The following is a 24,124-nucleotide window of genomic DNA, read 5'->3' as shown; positions in this document are numbered from 1 at the left end:
TTGTGTAGGCCACATTTGAAAAATAATAAAGTTTAGTCCACAATTTACAACATTAGTGTTTCTTACACCTGTTAGGAGGAGCATTACAGGAATAAGCACACTAAGGCCTTAGTACTTTTCTGCTTATCTTTATCTGTCAACCAAGATGAAGAGGGCAGGGAGTAAGGCACGTGGGCGTGGGCGCGGAGCAGGGAGAGGAGCAGGGAGAGGACGTGGTGATTCTGTGCCTGCTGCGGGCGCCGGTGACTCGTCGTCACTCAGTTTCAGCAGGGAACAGTCCTTCATGCGCAGCTTTGTCGGAGAGCGCCGTGCACCGCTGCTGCGTGAAGACCAAATTGAAGCCGTTGTCGGGTGGATGGCAGCTAACGCCTCGGCATCGACTTCAGTTAGTGCCACATCCTCTCAGGCACAGAGCACTGGAGAGCAGCCATCTGTCTCTTCACCACCTGCCAAATTGGCCAGGCAGTCAGAGAGCCCAGGACAGGAGCCGTCTCTACTTCTGTTCTCTGAATCTCTTGGCTTGGAAACAGGGGGCCAGCCAAGCAGCATTGGAGAAATGGAAGAAGAGGCAGTGTGCAGTGATGCCCAAAAGCTTTATCTCTCTGACTCTGAAGAGGCAGGTGGGCCAGTGCCTCCGGTGACCACAGCGCAGTACGCATCTGATGATGAAACTCAGGTGCCGCTTTCTCGTGCGTACTGTGCTGCTGAGACTACCCAGGAGGAGCAGTTGGTGGCAGAGGGTAGTGGAGATGATGAGGTCCTTGACCCATCGTGGCGTGAGGAACAGGAAGGTGGTGGGAGCAGCTCAGAGGAAGAGCTTCCTCTTACGGGCCAAAGAGGGAGAGGGAGGGGGAAGACTGCGGAGCCTGTAGCCTCCACTTTGGCACCCGTTAGGAGCCTGTCTCTTTCCAAAGCCAAAAAGGGCGCTCCCAAGACTTGCAGTGCCTGGTCCTTTTTTGACACAGTTGCAGATGACATTTGTTTTGTCAAATGCAAGCTGTGTCATCATAAAGTAAAAAGAGGGAAAAATGTCAGCAACCTCAATACCACAAATATGTGGAAACATGTGCGGACCAGGCACGCGGTGGAGTTACAGAAACACACTGAAGATGTAGGCCAACCAACAGCGGCAGCTACCACCTCTTCAGCTCGTGTTGCCTCTTCCTCCAGCTCACGCACAGCTGGTTTGGCTTCCTCCCAGAGACCTTGTGTAATTCCACCCACAGCACCACCTTCCCAGTCATCCTCACACTCCCAGTCTACTCTACAGCCATCGGTAGTACAGGCATGGGAGAAAAGGCGGGCATTCTCGGCCAACCACCCCCGAGCACAGGCTCTGAATGCAGGCATTGCCAAACTGTTGTCCCTGGAAATGCTCTCGTTCAGGCTGGTGGAGACTGACAGCTTCCGTGACTTGATGGCATTGGCAGTCCCACAGTACAAGGTGCCCAGCCGCTTTTACTTCAGCAGGCAGGCTGTCCCTGCCCTGCACAGGCATGTTGAGGCAAACATAAAACATGCGCTACTGAACGCCGTCAGTAGCAAGGTCCACCTCACCACCGATGCGTGGACCAGTCAGCATGGACAGGGGCGATATGTTTCCCTCACTGCCCATTGGGTTAATGTTGTTGAGCCAGGTACAGATCGTGCGAGTGGCGCAGGACGTGTCCTGCCCACTCCAAGGATTGCAGGAATCCAGTCTGTACGCATCGACTCCTCCTCTTACACCAGTTCCTCTGATTCCTCTCTGCAGGATCCGTCACAGTCCACCCCCACATGGACCCGTGAACGTTTACCTATGACCGACATGAGCACAGCCGTGGCCAAACGTCAGCAGGCCGTCTTGAAACTAGTTTCATTGGGGCATCGAAGCCACACAGCGCAGGAGCTCTGGAATGCCATAAAGCAGGAGAGCGATGTGTGGTTACTGCCAGCGAATCTCCAGCCAGGCATGGTAGTGTGTGACAATGGCCGAAATCTGGTGGCAGCTTTGGCCCTTGGCAACCTCACTCACATCCCATGTCTGGCACATGTGCTCAATTTGGTTGTGCAGAGTTTTCTGAGGGACTATCCGGATCTTGATGCCCTGCTGCACAAGGTCCGCCTAGAGTGTGCTCACTTGCGGCGTTCCAGCTTGGCCAGATCCCGCATTGCTGCTCTGCAGCGCCGATTCCGCCTTCCGGAACACCGCATCATATGTGACCTACCTACCCGGTGGAATTCCACGTTACATATGTTGGAGCGGTTGTGTGAGCAGCAGCAAGCAGTTATGGAGTACCAGCTGCATCAGGCGCAAAGAAGTCGCAGTCAGCGCCGATCAGACTTCACAACCACAGAGTGGGCCACTATGAAGGACGTCTGCCAGGTTTTGCGTCCTTTTGATTATTCCACGCGGATGGCAAGTGCAGATGATGCACTAGTCAGCATGACTGTCCCCCTTATCTGCCTGCTTCAGCAAACTTTGCAAGGGTTAAGGGATGATGTGGTGGAAGAGGTGGAGGATGAGGAGTCACCTTTTCCATCAGCTTCTGGAGAGTCAGCGCCACGTGGTTCCTCACAAAGGGGTACGCAGGGGCCAATTTGTGAGGAGGATGAGGAGGAGTCAATGGAGGAGGAAGAGCTCCGTCCAGAGGAGGGAGCGACACAATTGTCCAGTGGTCAGTGTGTACAGCGAGGGTGGGGTGATGACGAGCGGGCAGAGATCATGTCTCAAGCAGGGGACAGCGTTTCTGGGCCGGTTGGCACTCTGCAGCACATGGTGGATTTCATGCTGCAGTGCCTGAGAAACGACCGCCGCATCGACCACATTCTCAACATGCCTGATTATTGGGTGTTCACCCTCCTCGATCCTCGCTACCGGGACAACGTCCAAAACCTCATCCCTGCGTTGACCCGGGAGCGTAAATTGCGGGAGTACCACGACACACTGGTGAATTCCATCATCTTCTCCTGTCCAACTGAGAGGAGTGCTGCTAGTGCTTTACAAAGCAGCTCAGTGCGTCGAGGCAGTGGGGGAGGCTCTGCCCAAAGAGGGAGCAGAAGCAGTGCCTCTGCCCAAGGCAAGCCCAGTATGGCACAACTCTGGCACACTTTTGTGTGCCCGCCCCAAATGTCTACACCATCACCGGCGGCTCCAGTCAGCAGGAGGCAACGGTTCCGTCAGATGGTGACAGACTACATGGCTTGCCCTCTTACTGTACTCCCAGACGGCTCTTCCCCGTTCAAGTTTTGGGTCTCTAAGCTGGATACATGGCCAGAGCTAAGCCAGTATGCATTGGAGGTGCTGGCTTGCCCTGCGGCTAGTGTCTTATCGGAACGTGTCTTTAGTGCCGCAGGTGGTGTACTAACAGACCGTCGCATGCGACTATCCTCCGATAACGTTGACCGGCTTACTTTCCTGAAAATGAACCAGGCCTGGATCTCGCAGGAATTTGCCACTCCTCTGCCTGATTAAGTAATTGGGTGTCATCCAGGTCTCCTGCTGTGTTCATCTTTCTACCACCTGAACTGCTATTCCTGGGCTCCAACACCGCCAGTTGCGGCTCAGAAGTGCAGGCTGCACAGTAAAAACATACGACCCAGTGTTATTGGGTTTCAGTAACGTCAGCTGATCCCCAGCTGTGTAGCCGGCAATGTGTCCTGCGACCGCCACGCTGGCACAACAACCTAAATGTAAGGGAACCTGTCCCCCCCCCCCCCCGTCGTTTGTTACTGAAAGAGCCATCTTGTGCAGCAGTAATGCTGCACAAGGAAAAGGTAGCTCTTTTTTTTTAGCTCTTTGCACACGCAGAACTTAACACTTATAAAATGTGTTCACTGATACCGTTATACCGTCCCGGAGCTGGGACTTTCCTTCGTAATGTGACGCAGCACAGCCGTCATTCCTACCCCCTTGGTGCCATGCGCTGCCTCCTCAGCGTTGTTTTAAGCTGTCACGGAGCCTGCGCTGTTCTGTTATCCCTTGGGCATGCCCTATTTGTGCTGCCTGTCTTCTGACATAATTTGGTGTCAGGCTGGCTGCGCCTGTGCGGCCGCGGTGCCCGAGATCCCGCCTCGCAGTGTCTTCTGATTGAGTCACACTGCGGGCCTGGGATCCATGGGCATGCGCAGTGCATATCTTCCCCTCGGGCTCTCGCTCATTTCCCTCCGCCTTCTTTAGACTGTGCGCCGTCAGCTGATCCCTAGCATGCCACGGCCGTGACACCGCACAGTCTGAAGAAGAGGGAAGGAGGGGAGTGAGAGTCGAGGTTATGCACTGTGCATGCCCATGGTTCCAAGGCCCGCAGTGGGATTACGTTAGATGAGACTGCGAGGTGGGATCTGGAGCAGCGTGGACGCACAGGCACTGACAGCCTGACACCAAATTATGTCAGAAGACAGGCAGCGCTAATTGGGCATGGCCAAGGGCTAACAGAACAGCGCAGGCTCCGTGGCAGCTTAAAACAACGCTGAGGAGGCAGCGCACGGCATCAAGGGGATAGGAATGACAGCTGTGCTGTGTCCCATTACGAAGGAAATTCGCACCTCCGGAACGGTTTAACGGTATAAAGGGACACATTTTTAGTGTTTACTTCGGTGTTTGCAAGGAGCATAATTAAAAGAGCAACCTTTTCCTTTTGCATCCTTAGTGCTGCACAACATGGCTCTTTCAGCTACAAACGTCTTGGGGGGGGGGGTTAAAGGTTTCCTTTCAACTTGCTCCAATCAGGCTTCGGCCTACACTCTGTTCCTCTGCTCCTCCTGCTGTCCCTGGGCTCTAACACCGCCAGTTGGTGCCTGGAAGTGCTGTGTGCACAGTCAACAGTCGCTCCTCTGTTATTGGGGTTCAGTAACGTCAGCTGATCCCCAGCTGTGTGTGCGGCAATACCTCCAATCTGCTCCTCCTGCTGTCCCTGGGCTCTAACACCGCCAGTTGGTGCCTGGAAGTGCTGTGTGCACAGTCAACAGTCGCTCCTCTGTTATTGGGGTTCAGTAACGTCAGCTGATCCCCAGCTGTGTATCCGGCAACGTGTCATGCGACCGCCACGCTGGCACAACTAAAATGTAAGGGGACCTGTCCCCCCCCCCCCCCTAGGCGTTTGTTACTGAAAGAGCCACCATGTGCAGCACTAATACTGCACAAGGGAAAGGTCGCTCTTGAAATTATGCTCCTTGCAAACGCTGAACTACACACTCATGTAATGTGTCCCCTCACACCGTCCAACCGTCCCGGAGGTGGGACTTTCCTTTGTAATGTGACGCAGCACAGCCGTCATTGCTACCCCCTTGGCACCGTGCGCTGCCTCCTTAGCGTTGTTTGATTCCGTCATGGACCCTGCGCTGTTATGTTATCCCTTGGCCATGCACAGTTTGCGCTGCCCGTCCTCTGACATCATTTGTTGTCGTCCTGGCTGCGCCTGTGCGTCCACGCTGCCCGAAATCACACCTCGCAGTGTCGTCTAATGTGATCCCACAGTGGGCCTGGTATCCATGGCCATGCGCAGTGCATATACTAGCCTCTCACTCCCCTTCTTCACGCTTCTTCAGACTAGGCGGCGTCAGCTGATCCCTAATAGCATGCCACGGCCGTGACGCCGCACAGTCTGAAGAAGCAGGAAGGAGGTGAGTGAGAGGCGATGATATGCACTGCGCATGCCCATGGATCCCTGGCCCGCAGTGGGACTACATTAGATGACACTGCAAGGTTGGATCTCGGGCAGCTTGGACGCACAGGCACTGCCAGCCTGACACCTACATGATGTCAGAAGACGGGCACCGCTAACTGTGCATGGCCAAGGGATAACATTACAGTGCGGGCTCCGTGACAGAACCAAACAACGTTGAGGAGGTGGTGCCCGGCACCAAGGGGGTTGGAATGACGGCTGTGCTGTGTCACATTACAAAGGAAAGTCCCACTTCCGGGATGGTTTGACGGTGTGAGGGGACACATTATATGAGTGTGTACTTCAGCGTTTGCAAGGAGCATAATTTTCGGAGCCACCATTTTCCATGTGCAGTATTACTGCTGTACAAGATGGCTCTTTCAGCAACAAATGCCTGGGGGGGGGGGTTAAAGGTTCCCTTTCAACTTGCTCCACTGCAGGCTTCGGCCTACACTCTGCTCCTCTTTGATTCCCTGGGTTTCAACACTGTCAGTTGCCACCTGGAAGTGTTGTCTACACAGAAAAAAAGACTAGGTGATGTGTCAGTGGGGTTCAGCACCGCCAGCTGTTCCCCTGCTGTGTAGTCGGCAACGTGTCCAGCACAAGCCACGCTGGCACAACAGAACAAAAGCTGCCACCAGTGCAGGCTTCGGCCTACACTCTGCTCCTCTCCTCCTCCTGCTGACCCTGGGCTCAAACACCGCTAGTTTTTGCCCGGAAGTGCTAGCTGCACAGAGAAAAACACCAGCCAATGTGTTAGTGGGGTTCAGCAACGCCAGCTGTTCCCCTGCTGTGTAGCCGGCAACGTGACCTGCAAACGCCACGCAGGCACATGAACTGAAATTAAAGGGAACCTGGCCCCACCCCCCCAGGTGTTTCTATGTATAACAGCCACCTAGTACAGCAGTACTGCTGCATTTGTACAAGGTGGCTGACTTTTTCTCCTTGCCCACGTGGAACTCAACACGTACAAAATGTGTCTCATTGAGACCATTCCACTGTCCCTGAGGTGTGACTTTCCTTTGTAATGATACGCAGCACCCCCCTTGGTAGCGTTTCCCGTCTTTTGTCATCATGGTTAGCTGGCTGCGCCTGTGCATCCGCCCTGCTAGAAACAACGCCCCTCGTTGTCATATTTATTTTGTCAGCGAGGGTGTGGTTTATGGGCACGAGCAGTGCATATGTTCGCCTGTCTTAACTCATCTCCTTCCGCCTTCTTCAGACTGTGCGGCCTCCTGGCCGTGGTAGGCGATAAGGGATCAGCTGAGGCCGCCCAGTCTGGAGCAGGTGTAAGGACATGTGTAAGCGGCAAACCTATTTACTGCACAAGGCCACGAATCCCAGCCACGCAGTGTGATTTTTTGAAAACACACTGTGGGTCTGGGATTCATGTCCATCGCTAACCGCAACGGCCGACATGAAATGAGGTCAGAAGACAGGAAGCGCTCACAGCGCATGGCCAAGGGATCACAATAGCGCAGACTCCTGTACAGCAAATAACAACGCTCAGGAATCTGCGCCCAGTACCTAGGTGCAAATTTTTACACCTGTGCTGCGTCTCGTTAAAAAGACAAGTCACGCCTCCACAACTGTTTGACAGTATAATGGGCTAAATAGTGTACGTGTTTTAGTCAGCGTGTGCAAGGAGCAAAACAAATAGAGCAACCTTTTACTTGTGCAGCATTAATGCTGCACAAGGTGTGGCTCTTGTACCTTGCAACACCTGAGGGGGGGGTTAAAGGTAACCTTTGAAATTGGTTCAACTAGGCTTCGGCCTACACTCTGCTCCTCTACTCCTCCTGCTGACCCTGGGCTCAAACACCGCTAGTTTTTGCCCGGAAATGCTAGCTGCACAGAGAAAAACACCAGCCAATGTGTTAGTGGGGTTCAGCACCGCCAGCTGTTCCCGCTGCTGTGTAGTCGGCATCGTGTCCAGCACAAGCCACGCTGGCACAACCGACCAAAAGCTGCCACCAGTGCAGGCTTCGGCCTACACTTTGCTCCTCTCCTCCTCCTCCTGCTGACCCTGGGCTCTAACACCGCTAGTTTTTGCCCGGACATGCAATGTGCACAGAGAAAAACACCAGTCAATGTGTCAGTGGGGTTCAGCAACGCCAGCTGTTCCCCTGCTGTGTAGCTTGCAACGTGACCTGCAAACGCCACGCAGGCACATGAACTGAAATTGAAGGGAGCCTGCCCCCCACCCACAGGTGTTTCTATGTATATCAGCCACCTTGTACAGCAGTACTGCTGCATTTGTACGAGGTGGCTGACTTTTTCTCCTTGCCCACGTGGAACTCAACACGTACAAAATGTGTCTCATTAGAGACCATTACAATGTCCCTGAGGTGTGACTTTCCTTTGTAATGACACGCAGCACCACCCTTGTTAGCGCTTCCCGTCTTTTGACATCATTGGTTAGCTGGCTGCGCCTGTGCATCTCCCCTGCTCGAAACAACGGCCCTCGGTGTCTTATTTTTTTGGACAGCGAGGGTGTGATTGATGGGCATGTGCAGTGCATATGTTTGCCTGTGTTCACTCATCTCCTTCCGCCTTCTTCAGACTGGGTGTCCTCATGGCCGCGGCAGGCGATAAGGGATCAGATGAGGCCGCCCAGTCTGAAGCAGGTGTAAGGACATGTGTGAGCGGCAAACATATTTACTGCACAAGGCCACGAATCCCAGCCACGCAGTGTGATTTTTTGAAAACACACTGTGGGTCTGGGATTCATGTCCATCGCTAACCGCAACGGCCGACATGAAATGAGGTCAGAAGACAGGAAGCGCTCACAGCGCATGGCCAAGGGATCACAATAGCGCAGACTCCTGTACAGCAAATAACAACGCTCAGGAATCTGCGCCCAGTACCTAGGTGCAAATTTTGACACCTGTGCTGCGTCTCGTTAAAAAGACAAGTCACGCCTCCACAACTGTTTGACAGTATAATGGGCTAAATAGTGTACGTGTTTAATTCAGCGTGTGCAAGGAGCAAAATTAAATAGAGCAACCTTTGACTTGTGCATCATTAATGCTGTTCAAGGTGTGGCTCTTGTACCTTGCAACACCTGAGGGGGGGGTTAAAGGTAACCTTTGAAATTGGTTCAACTAGGCTTCGGCCTACACTCTGCTCCTCTACTCCTCCTGCTGACCCTGGGCTCAAACACCGCTAGTTTTTGCCCGGAAATGCTAGCTGCACAGAGAAAAACACCAGCCAATGTGTTAGTGGGTTTCAGCACCGCCAGCTGTTCCCCTGCTGTGTAGTCGGCATCGTGTCCAGCACAAGCCACGCTGGCACAACCGACCAAAAGCTGCCACCAGTGCAGGCTTCGGCCTACACTTTGCTCCTCTCCTCCTCCTCCTGCTGACCCTGGGCTCTAACACCGCTAGTTTTTGCCCGGACATGCAATGTGCACAGAGAAAAACACCAGTCAATGTGTCAGTGGGGTTCAGCAACGCCAGCTGTTCCCCTGCTGTGTAGCTTGCAACGTGACCTGCAAACGCCACGCAGGCACATGAACTGAAATTGAAGGGAGCCTGCCCCCCACCCACAGGTGTTTCTATGTATATCAGCCACCTTGTACAGCAGTACTGCTGCATTTGTACGAGGTGGCTGACTTTTTCTCCTTGCCCACGTGGAACTCAACACGTACAAAATGTGTCTCATTAGAGACCATTACAATGTCCCTGAGGTGTGACTTTCCTTTGTAATGACACGCAGCACCACCCTTGTTAGCGCTTCCCGTCTTTTGACATCATTGGTTAGCTGGCTGCGCCTGTGCATCTCCCCTGCTCGAAACAACGGCCCTCGGTGTCTTATTTTTTTGGACAGCGAGGGTGTGATTGATGGGCATGTGCAGTGCATATGTTTGCCTGTGTTCACTCATCTCCTTCCGCCTTCTTCAGACTGGGTGTCCTCATGGCCGCGGCAGGCGATAAGGGATCAGATGAGGCCGCCCAGTCTGAAGCAGGTGTAAGGACATGTGTGAGCGGCAAACATATTTAGTGCACCAGGGCACAAATCCCAGCACCGCAGTGTGATTTTTTAAAAACACACTGTGGGTCTGGGATTCATGTCCATCGCTAACCGCAACGGCCGACATGAAATGAGGTCAGAAGACAGGAAGCGCTCACAGCGCATGGCCAAGGGATCACAATAGCGCAGACTCCTGTACAGCAAATAACAACGCTCAGGAATCTGCGCCCAGTACCTAGGTGCAAATTTTGACACCTGTGCTGCGTCTCCTTAAAAAGACAAGTCACGCCTCCACAACTGTTTGACAGTATAATGGGCTAAATAGTGTACGTGTTTAATTCAGCGTGTGCAAGGAGCAAAATTAAATAGAGCAACCTTTGACTTGTGCATCATTAATGCTGTTCAAGGTGTGGCTCTTGTACCTTGCAACACCTGAGGGGGGGGTTAAAGGTAACCTTTGAAATTGGTTCAACTAGGCTTCGGCCTACACTCTGCTCCTCTACTCCTCCTGCTGACCCTGGGCTCAAACACCGCTAGTTTTTGCCCGGAAATGCTAGCTGCACAGAGAAAAACACCAGCCAATGTGTTAGTGGGGTTCAGCACCGCCAGCTGTTCCCCTGCTGTGTAGTCGGCAACGTGTCCAGCACAAGCCACGCTGGCACAACAGAACAAAAGCTGCCACCAGTGCAGGCTTCGGCCTACACTTTGCTCCTCTCCTCCTCCTGCTGACCCTGGGCTCAAACAACGCCAGTTTCTGCCCGGACATGCTAGCTGCACAGAGAAAAACACCAGCCAATGTGTTAGTGGGGTTCAGCACCGCCAGCTGTTCCCCCGCTGTGTAGCCGGCATCGTGTCCAGCACAAGCCACGCTGGCACAACCGACCAAAAGCTGCCACCAGTGCAGGCTTCGGCCTACACTTTGCTCCTCTCCTCCTCCTCCTGCTGACCCTGGGCTCTAACACCGCTAGTTTTTGCCCGGACATGCAATGTGCACAGAGAAAAACACCAGTCAATGTGTCAGTGGGGTTCAGCAACGCCAGCTGTTCCCCTGCTGTGTAGCTTGCAACGTGACCTGCAAACGCCACGCAGGCACATGAACTGAAATTGAAGAGCCTGCCCCCCCACCCCCCCAGGTGTTTCTATGTATAACAGCCACCTTGTACAGCAGTACTGCTGGCATTTGTACAAGGTGGCTGACTTTTTCTCCTTGCACACGTGGAACTCAACAAGTACAAAATGTGTCTCATTACAGACCATTACAATGTCCCTGAGGTGTGACTTTCCTTTTTAATGACACGCAGCACCCCCATTGTTAGCGCTGCCCGTCTCCTGACATCATTGGTTGGCTGGCTGTGCCTGTGCGTCCCCCCTGCCCGACACAACGCCCCCCGTTGTCTCATATATTTTGACTGCGAGGGTGTGATTGATGGGCACGAGCAGTGCATATGTTCCCCTGTTTTCACTCCCCTCCTTCCGCCTTCTTCTGACTGTGCGGCCTCATGGCCGCGGCATGCGATAAGGGATCAGCTGAGGCCGCCCAGTCTGAAGCAGGTGTAAGGACATGTGTGAGCGGCGAACATATTTACTGCACAAGGCCACGAATCCCAGCACCGCAGTGTGACTTTAGGAAAAGCCACTGTGGGTCTGGGATTTATGGCCATCGTTAACCGCACCGGCCAACATGAAATGAGGTCATGAGACGGCCTGCACTAACAGGGTATTGCCAAGGGATAACACAAGAGCGCAGACTCCTGTACAGCAAATAACAACGCTCAGGAATCTGCGCCCAGTACCTAGGTGCAAATTTTGACACCTGTGCTGCGTCTCCTTAAAAAGACAAGTCACGCCTCCACAACTGTTTGACAGTATAATGGGCTAAATAGTGTACGTGTTTAATTCAGCGTGTGCAAGGAGCAAAATTAAATAGAGCAACCTTTGACTTGTGCATCATTAATGCTGTTCAAGGTGTGGCTCTTGTACCTTGCAACACCTGAGGGGGGGGTTAAAGGTAACCTTTGAAATTGGTTCAACTAGGCTTCGGCCTACACTCTGCTCCTCTACTCCTCCTGCTGACCCTGGGCTCAAACACCGCTAGTTTTTGCCCGGAAATGCTAGCTGCACAGAGAAAAACACCAGCCAATGTGTTAGTGGGGTTCAGCACCGCCAGCTGTTCCCCTGCTGTGTAGTCGGCAACGTGTCCAGCACAAGCCACGCTGGCACAACAGAACAAAAGCTGCCACCAGTGCAGGCTTCGGCCTACACTTTGCTCCTCTCCTCCTCCTGCTGACCCTGGGCTCAAACAACGCCAGTTTCTGCCCGGACATGCTAGCTGCACAGAGAAAAACACCAGCCAATGTGTTAGTGGGGTTCAGCACCGCCAGCTGTTCCCCCGCTGTGTAGCCGGCATCGTGTCCAGCACAAGCCACGCTGGCACAACCGACCAAAAGCTGCCACCAGTGCAGGCTTCGGCCTACACTTTGCTCCTCTCCTCCTCCTCCTCCTGCTGACCCTGGGCTCTAACACCGCTAGTTTTTGCCCGGACATGCAATGTGCACAGAGAAAAACACCAGTCAATGTGTCAGTGGGGTTCAGCAACGCCAGCTGTTCCCCTGCTGTGTAGCTTGCAACGTGACCTGCAAACGCCACGCAGGCACATGAACTGAAATTGAAGGGAGCCTGCCCCCCACCCCCCCAGGTGTTTCTATGTATAACAGCCACCTTGTACAGCAGTACTGCTGCATTTGTACAAGGTGGCTGACTTTTTCTCCTTGCACACGTGGAACTCAACAAGTACAAAATGTGTCTCATTACAGACCATTACAATGTCCCTGAGGTGTGACTTTCCTTTTTAATGACACGCAGCACCCCCATTGTTAGCGCTGCCCGTCTCCTGACATCATTGGTTGGCTGGCTGTGCCTGTGCGTCCCCCCTGCCCGACACAACGCCCCCCGTTGTCTCATATATTTTGACTGCGAGGGTGTGATTGATGGGCACGAGCAGTGCATATGTTCCCCTGTTTTCACTCCCCTCCTTCCGCCTTCTTCTGACTGTGCGGCCTCATGGCCGCGGCATGCGATAAGGGATCAGCTGAGGCCGCCCAGTCTGAAGCAGGTGTAAGGACATGTGTGAGCGGCGAACATATTTACTGCACAAGGCCACGAATCCCAGCACCGCAGTGTGACTTTAGGAAAAGCCACTGTGGGTCTGGGATTTATGGCCATCGTTAACCGCACCGGCCAACATGAAATGAGGTCATGAGACGGCCTGCACTAACAGGGTATTGCCAAGGGATAACACAAGAGCGCAGACTCCTGTACAGCAAATAACAACGCTCAGGAATCTGCGCCCAGTACCTAGGTGCAAATTTTGACACCTGTGCTGCGTCTCCTTAAAAAGACAAGTCACGCCTCCACAACTGTTTGACAGTATAATGGGCTAAATAGTGTACGTGTTTAATTCAGCGTGTGCAAGGAGCAAAATTAAATAGAGCAACCTTTGACTTGTGCATCATTAATGCTGTTCAAGGTGTGGCTCTTGTACCTTGCAACACCTGAGGGGGGGGTTAAAGGTAACCTTTGAAATTGGTTCAACTAGGCTTCGGCCTACACTCTGCTCCTCTACTCCTCCTGCTGACCCTGGGCTCAAACACCGCTAGTTTTTGCCCGGAAATGCTAGCTGCACAGAGAAAAACACCAGCCAATGTGTTAGTGGGGTTCAGCACCGCCAGCTGTTCCCCTGCTGTGTAGTCGGCAACGTGTCCAGCACAAGCCACGCTGGCACAACAGAACAAAAGCTGCCACCAGTGCAGGCTTCGGCCTACACTTTGCTCCTCTCCTCCTCCTGCTGACCCTGGGCTCAAACAACGCCAGTTTCTGCCCGGACATGCTAGCTGCACAGAGAAAAACACCAGGCAATGTGTTAGTGGGGTTCAGCACCGCCAGCTGTTCCCCCGCTGTGTAGCCGGCATCGTGTCCAGCACAAGCCACGCTGGCACAAACCGACCAAAAGCTGCCACCAGTGCAGGCTTCGGCCTACACTTTGCTCCTCTCCTCCTCCTCCTGCTGACCCTGGGCTCTAACACCGCTAGTTTTTGCCCGGACATGCAATGTGCACAGAGAAAAACACCAGTCAATGTGTCAGTGGGGTTCAGCAACGCCAGCTGTTCCCCTGCTGTGTAGCTTGCAACGTGACCTGCAAACGCCACGCAGGCACATGAACTGAAATTGAAGGGAGCCTGCCCCCCACCCCCCCAGGTGTTTCTATGTATAACAGCCACCTTGTACAGCAGTACTGCTGCATTTGTACAAGGTGGCTGACTTTTTCTCCTTGCACACGTGGAACTCAACAAGTACAAAATGTGTCTCATTACAGACCATTACAATGTCCCTGAGGTGTGACTTTCCTTTTTAATGACACGCAGCACCCCCATTGTTAGCGCTGCCCGTCTCCTGACATCATTGGTTGGCTGGCTGTGCCTGTGCGTCCCCCCTGCCCGACACAACGCCCCCCGTTGTCTCATATATTTTGACTGCGAGGGTGTGATTGATGGGCACGAGCAGTGCATATGTTCCCCTGTTTTCACTCCCCTCCTTCCGCCTTCTTCTGACTGTGCGGCCTCATGGCCGCGGCATGCGATAAGGGATCAGCTGAGGCCGCCCAGTCTGAAGCAGGTGTAAGGACATGTGTGAGCGGCGAACATATTTACTGCACAAGGCCACGAATCCCAGCACCGCAGTGTGACTTTAGGAAAAGCCACTGTGGGTCTGGGATTTATGGCCATCGTTAACCGCACCGGCCAACATGAAATGAGGTCATGAGACGGCCTGCACTAACAGGGTATTGCCAAGGGATAACACAAGAGCGCAGACTCCTGTACAGCAAATAACAACGCTCAGGAATCTGCGCCCAGTACCTAGGTGCAAATTTTGACACCTGTGCTGCGTCTCCTTAAAAAGACTAGTAGTCACGCCTCCACTACTGTTTGACAGTATAATGGGCTAAATAGTGTACGTGTTTAATTCAGCGTGTGCAAGGAGCAAAATTAAATAGAGCAACCTTTGACTTGTGCATCAATAATGCTGTTCAAGGTGTGGCTCTTGTACCTTGCAACACCTGAGGGGGGGTTAAAGGTAACCTTTGAAATTGGTTCAACTAGGCTTTGGCCAACACTCTGCTCCTCTACTCCTCCTGCTGACCCTGGGCTCAAACACCGCTAGTTTTTGCCCGGAAATGCTAGCTGCACAGAGAAAAACACCAGCCAATGTGTTAGTGGGGTTCAGCACCGCCAGCTGTTCCCCTGCTGTGTAGTCGGCAACGTGTCCAGCACAAGCCACGCTGGCACAACAGAACAAAAGCTGCCACCAGTGCAGGCTTCGGCCTACACTTTGCTCCTCTCCTCCTCCTGCTGACCCTGGGCTCAAACAACGCCAGTTTATGCCCGGACATGCTAGCTGCACAGAGAAAAACACCAGCCAATGTGTTAGTGGGGTTCAGCACCGCCAGCTGTTCCCCTGCTGTGCAGCTTGCAACGTGACCTGCAAACGCCACGCAGGCACATGAACTGAAATTGAAGGGAGCCTGGCCACCACCCCCAGGTGTTTCTATGTATAACAGCCACCTTGTACAGCAGTACTGCTGCATTTGTACAAGGTGGCTGACGTTTTCTCCTTGCCCACGTGGAACTCAACACGTACAAAATGTGTCTCTTTGAGACCATTCCACTGTCCCTGAGGTGTGACTTTCCTTTCTAATGATACGCAGCACCCCCCTTGGTAGCGCTTCCCGTCTTCTGACATCATTGGTTGGCTACTTGCGCCTGTTCGTCCGCCCTGCCTGAATAAAATGCTCCTCGTTGTCTTAATTATTTTGACTGCGAGGGTGTGATTGATGGGCACGAGCAGTGCATATCTTCGCCTGTCTTAACTCATCTCCTTCCGCCTTCTTCAGACTGTGCAGCCTCATGGCCGCGGCATGCGAGAAGGGATCAGCAGAGGCCGCCCAGTCTGAAGCAGGTGTAAGGACGTGTGTGAGCGGCCAAAATATTTACTGCTCAAGGCCACGAATCCCAGCACCGCAGTGTGGCTTTATGAAAAGACACTGTGGGTCTGGGATTTATGGCCATCGTTAACCGCACCGGCCAACATGAAATGAGGTCATAAGATGGGCAGCGCTAACAGGGCATTGCCAAGGGATAACACAAGAGCGCAGACTCCTGTACAGCAAATAACAACGCTCAGGAAGCTGCGCCAAGCACCAAGGCGTTATTTTGGACACCTGTGCTGCGTCTCATCAAAAAACCAAGTCACGCATCCACTACAGTTTGACTGTAGAATGGGGTAAATTGTGTATGTCTTTCATTCAGCGTGTGCAAGTAGACAAATTAATAGAGCAACCTTTCACTTGTGCAGCATTAATACTGCACAAGGTGTGTCTCTTGTACTTTGTAACACCTGAGGGGGGGGTTAAAGGTTTCCTTTGAAATTGGTTCAACTAGGCTTCGGCCTACACTCTGCTCCTCTCCTCCTCCTCCTGCTTCAACACGGGCTCTAACATCGCAAGTTTTTGCCCGCAAGTGCTAGCTGCACAGATAAAAACACACGCCATTGTGTTAGTGGGGTTCAGCAACGCCAGCTGTTCCCCCAGTGTGTAGCCGGCAAAGTGTCCTGCAAACGCAACGCAGACACAAAGCTGCCTCCAGTGCAGGCTTCGGCCTACACTCATCTCCCCCTGCTTACCCTTTGCTCCAACACCGCTAGTTGGGGCTCTAGGAAGACAATCTTTAATAGGCAAGGCAACGCATCCGGGTTCCAGCACCGCCAGCTGGTTCTCGGCAGTGTTCTTGTCACAGGTACTCCCTCGTGCCAAGCCTGGTTTCAGCACCGTCAGCTGTTTCCGGGTTGTGTCAACTTCACTGAGACGCCTATGCTTGCCCCGTCGTGGGGCGGTCGAGTTAGCCAACTCCAGGGTGCCTCCAGTTTAGGAGCTTCCTATGTGGGCTGCGTGAACTGGTAGTCAAGGCTGGTTCTGTAGTGCCAGTAGGCCCAGCTCCCCCTGTAGGACTGTTGGGGTTCGGTAACTGCGGCTGCCTCGCGGCCTAGCTGTTCTCTCCTCTCCTGTGGGCCTTGGGGTCCACCACCTGGTTCCAGCACCGTCAGCTGGTTCCGGGCCGAGCCTTTGGCTTAGGTGCCTCCTCCTGGGTAGCCGAGTTCCGCCAACGTTAGGCGGTCCTTGGTAGTGCTTTTAAGCGCGGGCACCTACAGCTTAGTAACCGGGTTCCAGCACCGTCAGCTGGTCCTCGGTCGTGCCATTGGCTCTTGCACACTGGGGCAACGCATCTGGGTTCCAGCACCGCCAGCTGGTTCTCGGCAGTGTTTTTGTCACAGGTACTCCCTCGTGCCAAGCCTGGTTTCAGCACCGTCAGCTGTTTCCGGGTTGTGTCAACTTCACTGAGACGCCTATGCTTGCCCCGTCGTGGGGCGGTCGAGTTAGCCAACTCCAGGGTGCCTCCAGTTTAGGAGCTTCCTATGTGGGCTGCGTGAACTGGTAGTCAAGGCTGGTTCTGTAGTGCCAGTAGGCCCAGCTCCCCCTGTAGGACTGTTGGGGTTCGGTAACTGCGGCTGCCTCGCGGCCTAGCTGTTCTCTCCTCTCCTGTGGGCCTTGGGGTCCACCACCTGGTTCCAGCACCGTCAGCTGGTTCCGGGCCGAGCCTTTGGCTTAGGTGCCTCCTCCTGGGTAGCCGAGTTCCGCCAACGTTAGGCGGTCCTTGGTAGTGCTTTTAAGCGCGGGCACCTACAGCTTAGTAACCGGGTTCCAGCACCGTCAGCTGGTCCTCGGTCGTGCCATTGGCTCTTGCACACTGGGGCAACGCATCTGGGTTCCAGCACCGCCAGCTGGTTCTCGGCAGTGTTCTTGTCACAGGTACTCCCTCGTGCCAAGCCTGGTTTCAGCACCGTCAGCTGTTTCCGGGTTGTGTCAACTTCACTGAGACGCCTATGCTTGCCCCGTCGTGGGGCGGTCGAGTTAGCCAACTCCAGGGTGCCTCCAGTTTAGGAGCTTCCTATGTGGGCTGCGTGAACTGGTAGTCAAGGCTGGTTCTGTAGTGCCAGTAGGCCCAGCTCCCCCTGTAGGACTGTTGGGGTTCGGTAACTGCGGCTGCCTCGCGGCCTAGCTGTTCTCTCCTCTCCTGTGGGCCTTGGGGTCCACCACCTGGTTCCAGCACCGTCAGCTGGTTCCGGGCCGAGCCTTTGGCTTAGGTGCCTCCTCCTGGGTAGCCGAGTTCCGCCAACGTTAGGCGGTCCTTGGTAGTGCTTTTAAGCGCGGGCACCTACAGCTTAGTAACCGGGTTCCAGCACCGTCAGCTGGTCCTCGGTCGTGCCATTGGCTCTTGCACACTGGGGCAACGCATCTGGGTTCCAGCACCGCCAGCTGGTTCTCGGCAGTGTTTTTGTCACAGGTACTCCCTCGTGCCAAGCCTGGTTTCAGCACCGTCAGCTGTTTCCGGGTTGTGTCAACTTCACTGAGACGCCTATGCTTGCCCCGTCGTGGGGCGGTCGAGTTAGCCAACTCCAGGGTGCCTCCAGTTTAGGAGCTTCCTATGTGGGCTGCGTGAACTGGTAGTCAAGGCTGGTTCTGTAGTGCCAGTAGGCCCAGCTCCCCCTGTAGGACTGTTGGGGTTCGGTAACTGCGGCTGCCTCGCGGCCTAGCTGTTCTCTCCTCTCCTGTGGGCCTTGGGGTCCACCACCTGGTTCCAGCACCGTCAGCTGGTTCCGGGCCGAGCCTTTGGCTTAGGTGCCTCCTCCTGGGTAGCCGAGTTCCGCCAACGTTAGGCGGTCCTTGGTAGTGCTTTTAAGCGCGGGCACCTACAGCTTAGTAACCGGGTTCCAGCACCGTCAGCTGGTCCTCGGTCGTGCCATTGGCTCTTGCACACTGGGGCAACGCATCTGGGTTCCAGCACCGCCAGCTGGTTCTCGGCAGTGTTCTTGTCACAGGTACTCCCTCGTGCCAAGCCTGGTTTCAGCACCGTCAGCTGTTTCCGGGTTGTGTCAACTTCACTGAGACGCCTATGCTTGCCCCGTCGTGGGGCGGTCGAGTTAGCCAACTCCAGGGTGCCTCCAGTTTAGGAGCTTCCTATGTGGGCTGCGTGAACTGGTAGTCAAGGCTGGTTCTGTAGTGCCAGTAGGCCCAGCTCCCCCTGTAGGACTGTTGGGGTTCGGTAACTGCGGCTGCCTCGCGGCCTAGCTGTTCTCTCCTCTCCTGTGGGCCTTGGGGTCCACCACCTGGTTCCAGCACCGTCAGCTGGTTCCGGGCCGAGCCTTTGGCTTAGGTGCCTCCTCCTGGGTAGCCGAGTTCCGCCAACGTTAGGCGGTCCTTGGTAGTGCTTTTAAGCGCGGGCACCTACAGCTTAGTAACCGGGTTCCAGCACCGTCAGCTGGTCCTCGGTCGTGCCATTGGCTCTTGCACACTGGGGCAACGCATCTGGGTTCCAGCACCGCCAGCTGGTTCTCGGCAGTGTTTTTGTCACAGGTACTCCCTCGTGCCAAGCCTGGTTTCAGCACCGTCAGCTGTTTCCGGGTTGTGTCAACTTCACTGAGACGCCTATGCTTGCCCCGTCGTGGGGCGGTCGAGTTAGCCAACTCCAGGGTGCCTCCAGTTTAGGAGCTTCCTATGTGGGCTGCGTGAACTGGTAGTCAAGGCTGGTTCTGTAGTGCCAGTAGGCCCAGCTCCCCCTGTAGGACTGTTGGGGTTCGGTAACTGCGGCTGCCTCGCGGCCTAGCTGTTCTCTCCTCTCCTGTGGGCCTTGGGGTCCACCACCTGGTTCCAGCACCGTCAGCTGGTTCCGGGCCGAGCCTTTGGCTTAGGTGCCTCCTCCTGGGTAGCCGAGTTCCGCCAACGTTAGGCGGTCCTTGGTAGTGCTTTTAAGCGCGGGCACCTACAGCTTAGTAACCGGGTTCCAGCACCGTCAGCTGGTCCTCGGTCGTGCCATTGGCTCTTGCACACTGGGGCAACGCATCTGGGTTCCAGCACCGCCAGCTGGTTCTCGGCAGTGTTTTTGTCACAGGTACTCCCTCGTGCCAAGCCTGGTTTCAGCACCGTCAGCTGTTTCCGGGTTGTGTCAACTTCACTGAGACGCCTATGCTTGCCCCGTCGTGGGGCGGTCGAGTTAGCCAACTCCAGGGTGCCTCCAGTTTAGGAGCTTCCTATGTGGGCTGCGTGAACTGGTAGTCAAGGCTGGTTCTGTAGTGCCAGTAGGCCCAGCTCCCCCTGTAGGACTGTTGGGGTTCGGTAACTGCGGCTGCCTCGCGGCCTAGCTGTTCTCTCCTCTCCTGTGGGCCTTGGGGTCCACCACCTGGTTCCAGCACCGTCAGCTGGTTCCGGGCCGAGCCTTTGGCTTAGGTGCCTCCTCCTGGGTAGCCGAGTTCCGCCAACGTTAGGCGGTCCTTGGTAGTGCTTTTAAGCGCGGGCACCTACAGCTTAGTAACCGGGTTCCAGCACCGTCAGCTGGTCCTCGGTCGTGCCATTGGCTCTTGCACACTGGGGCAACGCATCTGGGTTCCAGCACCGCCAGCTGGTTCTCGGCAGTGTTCTTGTCACAGGTACTCCCTCGTGCCAAGCCTGGTTTCAGCACCGTCAGCTGTTTCCGGGTTGTGTCAACTTCACTGAGACGCCTATGCTTGCCCCGTCGTGGGGCGGTCGAGTTAGCCAACTCCAGGGTGCCTCCAGTTTAGGAGCTTCCTATGTGGGCTGCGTGAACTGGTAGTCAAGGCTGGTTCTGTAGTGCCAGTAGGCCCAGCTCCCCCTGTAGGACTGTTGGGGTTCGGTAACTGCGGCTGCCTCGCGGCCTAGCTGTTCTCTCCTCTCCTGTGGGCCTTGGGGTCCACCACCTGGTTCCAGCACCGTCAGCTGGTTCCGGGCCGAGCCTTTGGCTTAGGTGCCTCCTCCTGGGTAGCCGAGTTCCGCCAACGTTAGGCGGTCCTTGGTAGTGCTTTTAAGCGCGGGCACCTACAGCTTAGTAACCGGGTTCCAGCACCGTCAGCTGGTCCTCGGTCGTGCCATTGGCTCTTGCACACTGGGGCAACGCATCTGGGTTCCAGCACCGCCAGCTGGTTCTCGGCAGTGTTTTTGTCACAGGTACTCCCTCGTGCCAAGCCTGGTTTCAGCACCGTCAGCTGTTTCCGGGTTGTGTCAACTTCACTGAGACGCCTATGCTTGCCCCGTCGTGGGGCGGTCGAGTTAGCCAACTCCAGGGTGCCTCCAGTTTAGGAGCTTCCTATGTGGGCTGCGTGAACTGGTAGTCAAGGCTGGTTCTGTAGTGCCAGTAGGCCCAGCTCCCCCTGTAGGACTGTTGGGGTTCGGTAACTGCGGCTGCCTCGCGGCCTAGCTGTTCTCTCCTCTCCTGTGGGCCTTGGGGTCCACCACCTGGTTCCAGCACCGTCAGCTGGTTCCGGGCCGAGCCTTTGGCTTAGGTGCCTCCTCCTGGGTAGCCGAGTTCCGCCAACGCCAGGCGGTCCTTGGTAGTGCTTTTAAGCGCGGGCACCTACAGCTTAGTAACCGGGTTCCAGCACCGTCAGCTGGTCCTCGGTCGTGCCATTGGCTCTTGCACACTGGGGCAACGCATCTGGGTTCCAGCACCGCCAGCTGGTTCTCGGCAGTGTTCTTGTCACAGGTACTCCCTCGTGCCAAGCCTGGTTTCAGCACCGTCAGCTGTTTCCGGGTTGTGTCAACTTCACTGAGACGCCTATGCTTGCCCCGTCGTGGGGCGGTCGAGTTAGCCAACTCCAGGGTGCCTCCAGTTTAGGAGCTTCCTATGTGGGCTGCGTGAACTGGTAGTCAAGGCTGGTTCTGTAGTGCCAGTAGGCCCAGCTCCCCCTGTAGGACTGTTGGGGTTCGGTAACTGCGGCTGCCTCGCGGCCTAGCTGTTCTCTCCTCTCCTGTGGGCCTTGGGGTCCACCACCTGGTTCCAGCACCGTCAGCTGGTTCTCGGCAGTGTCTTTTGCTCTTGTACCTTCTGCTCCCCATCCTGGTTCCAGTACCGTCAGCTGGTTCCGGGCAGAGCCTTTGGCTTAGGTGCCTCCTTCTGGGTATCCAAGTTCCACCAATGTCAGGTGGTCCTTGGTAGTGCTTTCAGGCACGGGTACCTCCTGCTTAGTAACCGGGTTCCAGTAACGTCAGCTGGTCCTTGGTAGTTCCATTGGCTCTTGGACATTCGGCTACCCATCCGGGTTCCAGTACCGTCAGCTGGTTCTCGGCAGTGTCTTTTGCTCTTGTACCTTCTGCTCCCCATCCTGGTTCCAGTAACGTCATCTGGTTCCGGGCAGAGCCTTTGGCTTAGGTGCCTCCTTCTGGGTATCCGAGTTCCGCCAACGTCAGGCGGTCCTTGGTAGTGCTTTTTAGCACGGGTACCTCCTGCTTAGTAACCGGGTTCCAGTAACGTCAGCTGGTCCTCGGTAGTTCCATAGGCTCTTGAACCTTCGGGTAGCCATCCGAGTTCCAGTTCCATCAGCTGGTTCTTGGCATTTTCTCAGCCTTCTTGTACCTTCTGCTACATTTCCAAGTTGAAGACCCTAACGTCGACAACCCGGAAGACCACCCCGATGACGACGACCCGGAAGACCACCCCGATGACGACGACGACGACGACGGCGGAGACGACGACGGCTGAGACGACGACGGCGGAGATGACGACACTGGAGACGAAGACCCTGGAGACGACAACATGGAAGACCGAGAAGCAGAAGAACAAGAGGCTGCAGAACAAAGAGCAGAAGAACATTAAGCATAAGACTTAATATCAGAGCAAAAGATATTATCTAAATTATATGCAGAAGAAGACTAAGCAGTGTATGGGGGTGAGTCCGTTCCTCCTCGTGGTGCCCCTGGATAAAGCCTGATGCTGCAGGCCAAACTGAACGCGGACAAATGTAACTTTTGTGACTGGCAGAACGGAAGGTGTAATCTTCCAACTTTTATAGACAACAACTACGGGAATGCCTGTCACAAATGAGAATATGATGAAGAAGTAGAATAGGAAGAATAATAACAGTGGAATAAAAAGAATATGTAGAATAGGAAGAATAATAATAGTTGAAGAAAATGAATATGAAGAATGTAATAAAAAAAAAAATAGGTAGAAGATGAAGAAGAAGATGAATAAGGTGAAGAAGTTGATGTCAAGGATGCTGATGATGATGAAGATGAAAGTGTGGGAAAAGAAAAAAAAAAAAAAAAGAAAAAAAAGAAGGGGAAGGGCGTGGAATAGTGAAACATCAATATCTGACAAAATAAAAAAAATTTACATACTCAATATCTTTTTCAATCCGAACTTCTTTAAAAAAAAAAAAAAAAACATGCTATTCTATTTGATTGGACTAATCCTCATTGCCTTTAATGTCTCCGCCACCTCCCCCATACATCCTACATTATTCTTAGTTGTTTTCCTTCAGGTAGAATGAACCTACAAGGAAAGAAAGGGTTTATTTTAATTCCGATATTTTGGTCCCATTGACTTGCATTGGGATCGGGTATCGGTATCGGCGATATCCGATATTTTTTGAATATCGGCCGATCCAAACCGATACCGATACTTTCCGATATCGGAAGGTATCGCTCAACACTAGTAAAGATGTTGTTGTTAAAGTTGCAATGGACTGTGCCTCAGTTTGTGTAAAATCGTCTGGAGAGAGTCACCTGCAGAACAGAGGAGACTCTGATGGAGTTGGACCTGGAGACACAGGTGCACTTACTAATGGACACTATGTTTATGTGAGGGGAGGCCAGGATGTGATGGAGCAGAATTCCTCAGCCACGACTAAACCTTCAGCCAAGTCTGAAGTCCAGAGCACTCTAGGATATCTCTGCACTTGGCCACATTCATGTTTCCTTCAATGGCAACCAGTCATCCTGTCCCTACAGCTGAAAAATACCTCATAGCATGATGCTGCCACCACCATGTTTCACTGTTGAGATTGTATTGGGCAGGTGAAGTGCAGTGCCTGGTTTTCTCCACACATACCGCTTAGAATTGTCACCAAAAAGGTCTATCTTTGTCTTATCAGACCAGAGAATCTTATTTCTCATAGTCTGGGAGTCCTTCATGTCTTTTTTAGCAAACTCTATGTGGGCTTTCATATGTCTTGCACTGAGGAGGGGCTTCCGTCGGGCCACTCTGCTATAAAGGCCCGACTGGTGGAGGGCTGCAGTGCAGTTGACTTTGTGGAACTTTCTCCCTTCTCCATACTGCATCTCTGGAGATCAGCCACAGTGATCTTGGGGTTCTTCTTTACCTCGAGGCTCTTCTCCCACGATTGCTCAGTTTGGCTAGATGGCCAGGTCTGGTGGTCCCAAACTTCTTCCATTTAAGGATTATGGAGGCCACTGTGCTCTTAGGAATCTTGAGTACTGCAAAAATTCTTTTGTAACCTTGGCCAGATCTGTGCCTTGCCACAATTCTGTCTCTGAGCTCGTTGGCCAGTTCCTTTGACCTCATGATTCTCATTAGGTTTTACATGCACTG

Source organism: Ranitomeya imitator, chromosome 6 (genome assembly GCF_032444005.1).
Source record: "Ranitomeya imitator isolate aRanImi1 chromosome 6, aRanImi1.pri, whole genome shotgun sequence".
In the NCBI taxonomy this organism is placed as follows: Eukaryota; Metazoa; Chordata; class Amphibia; order Anura; family Dendrobatidae; genus Ranitomeya; species Ranitomeya imitator.
This window is presented reverse-complemented; position numbering follows the sequence as displayed.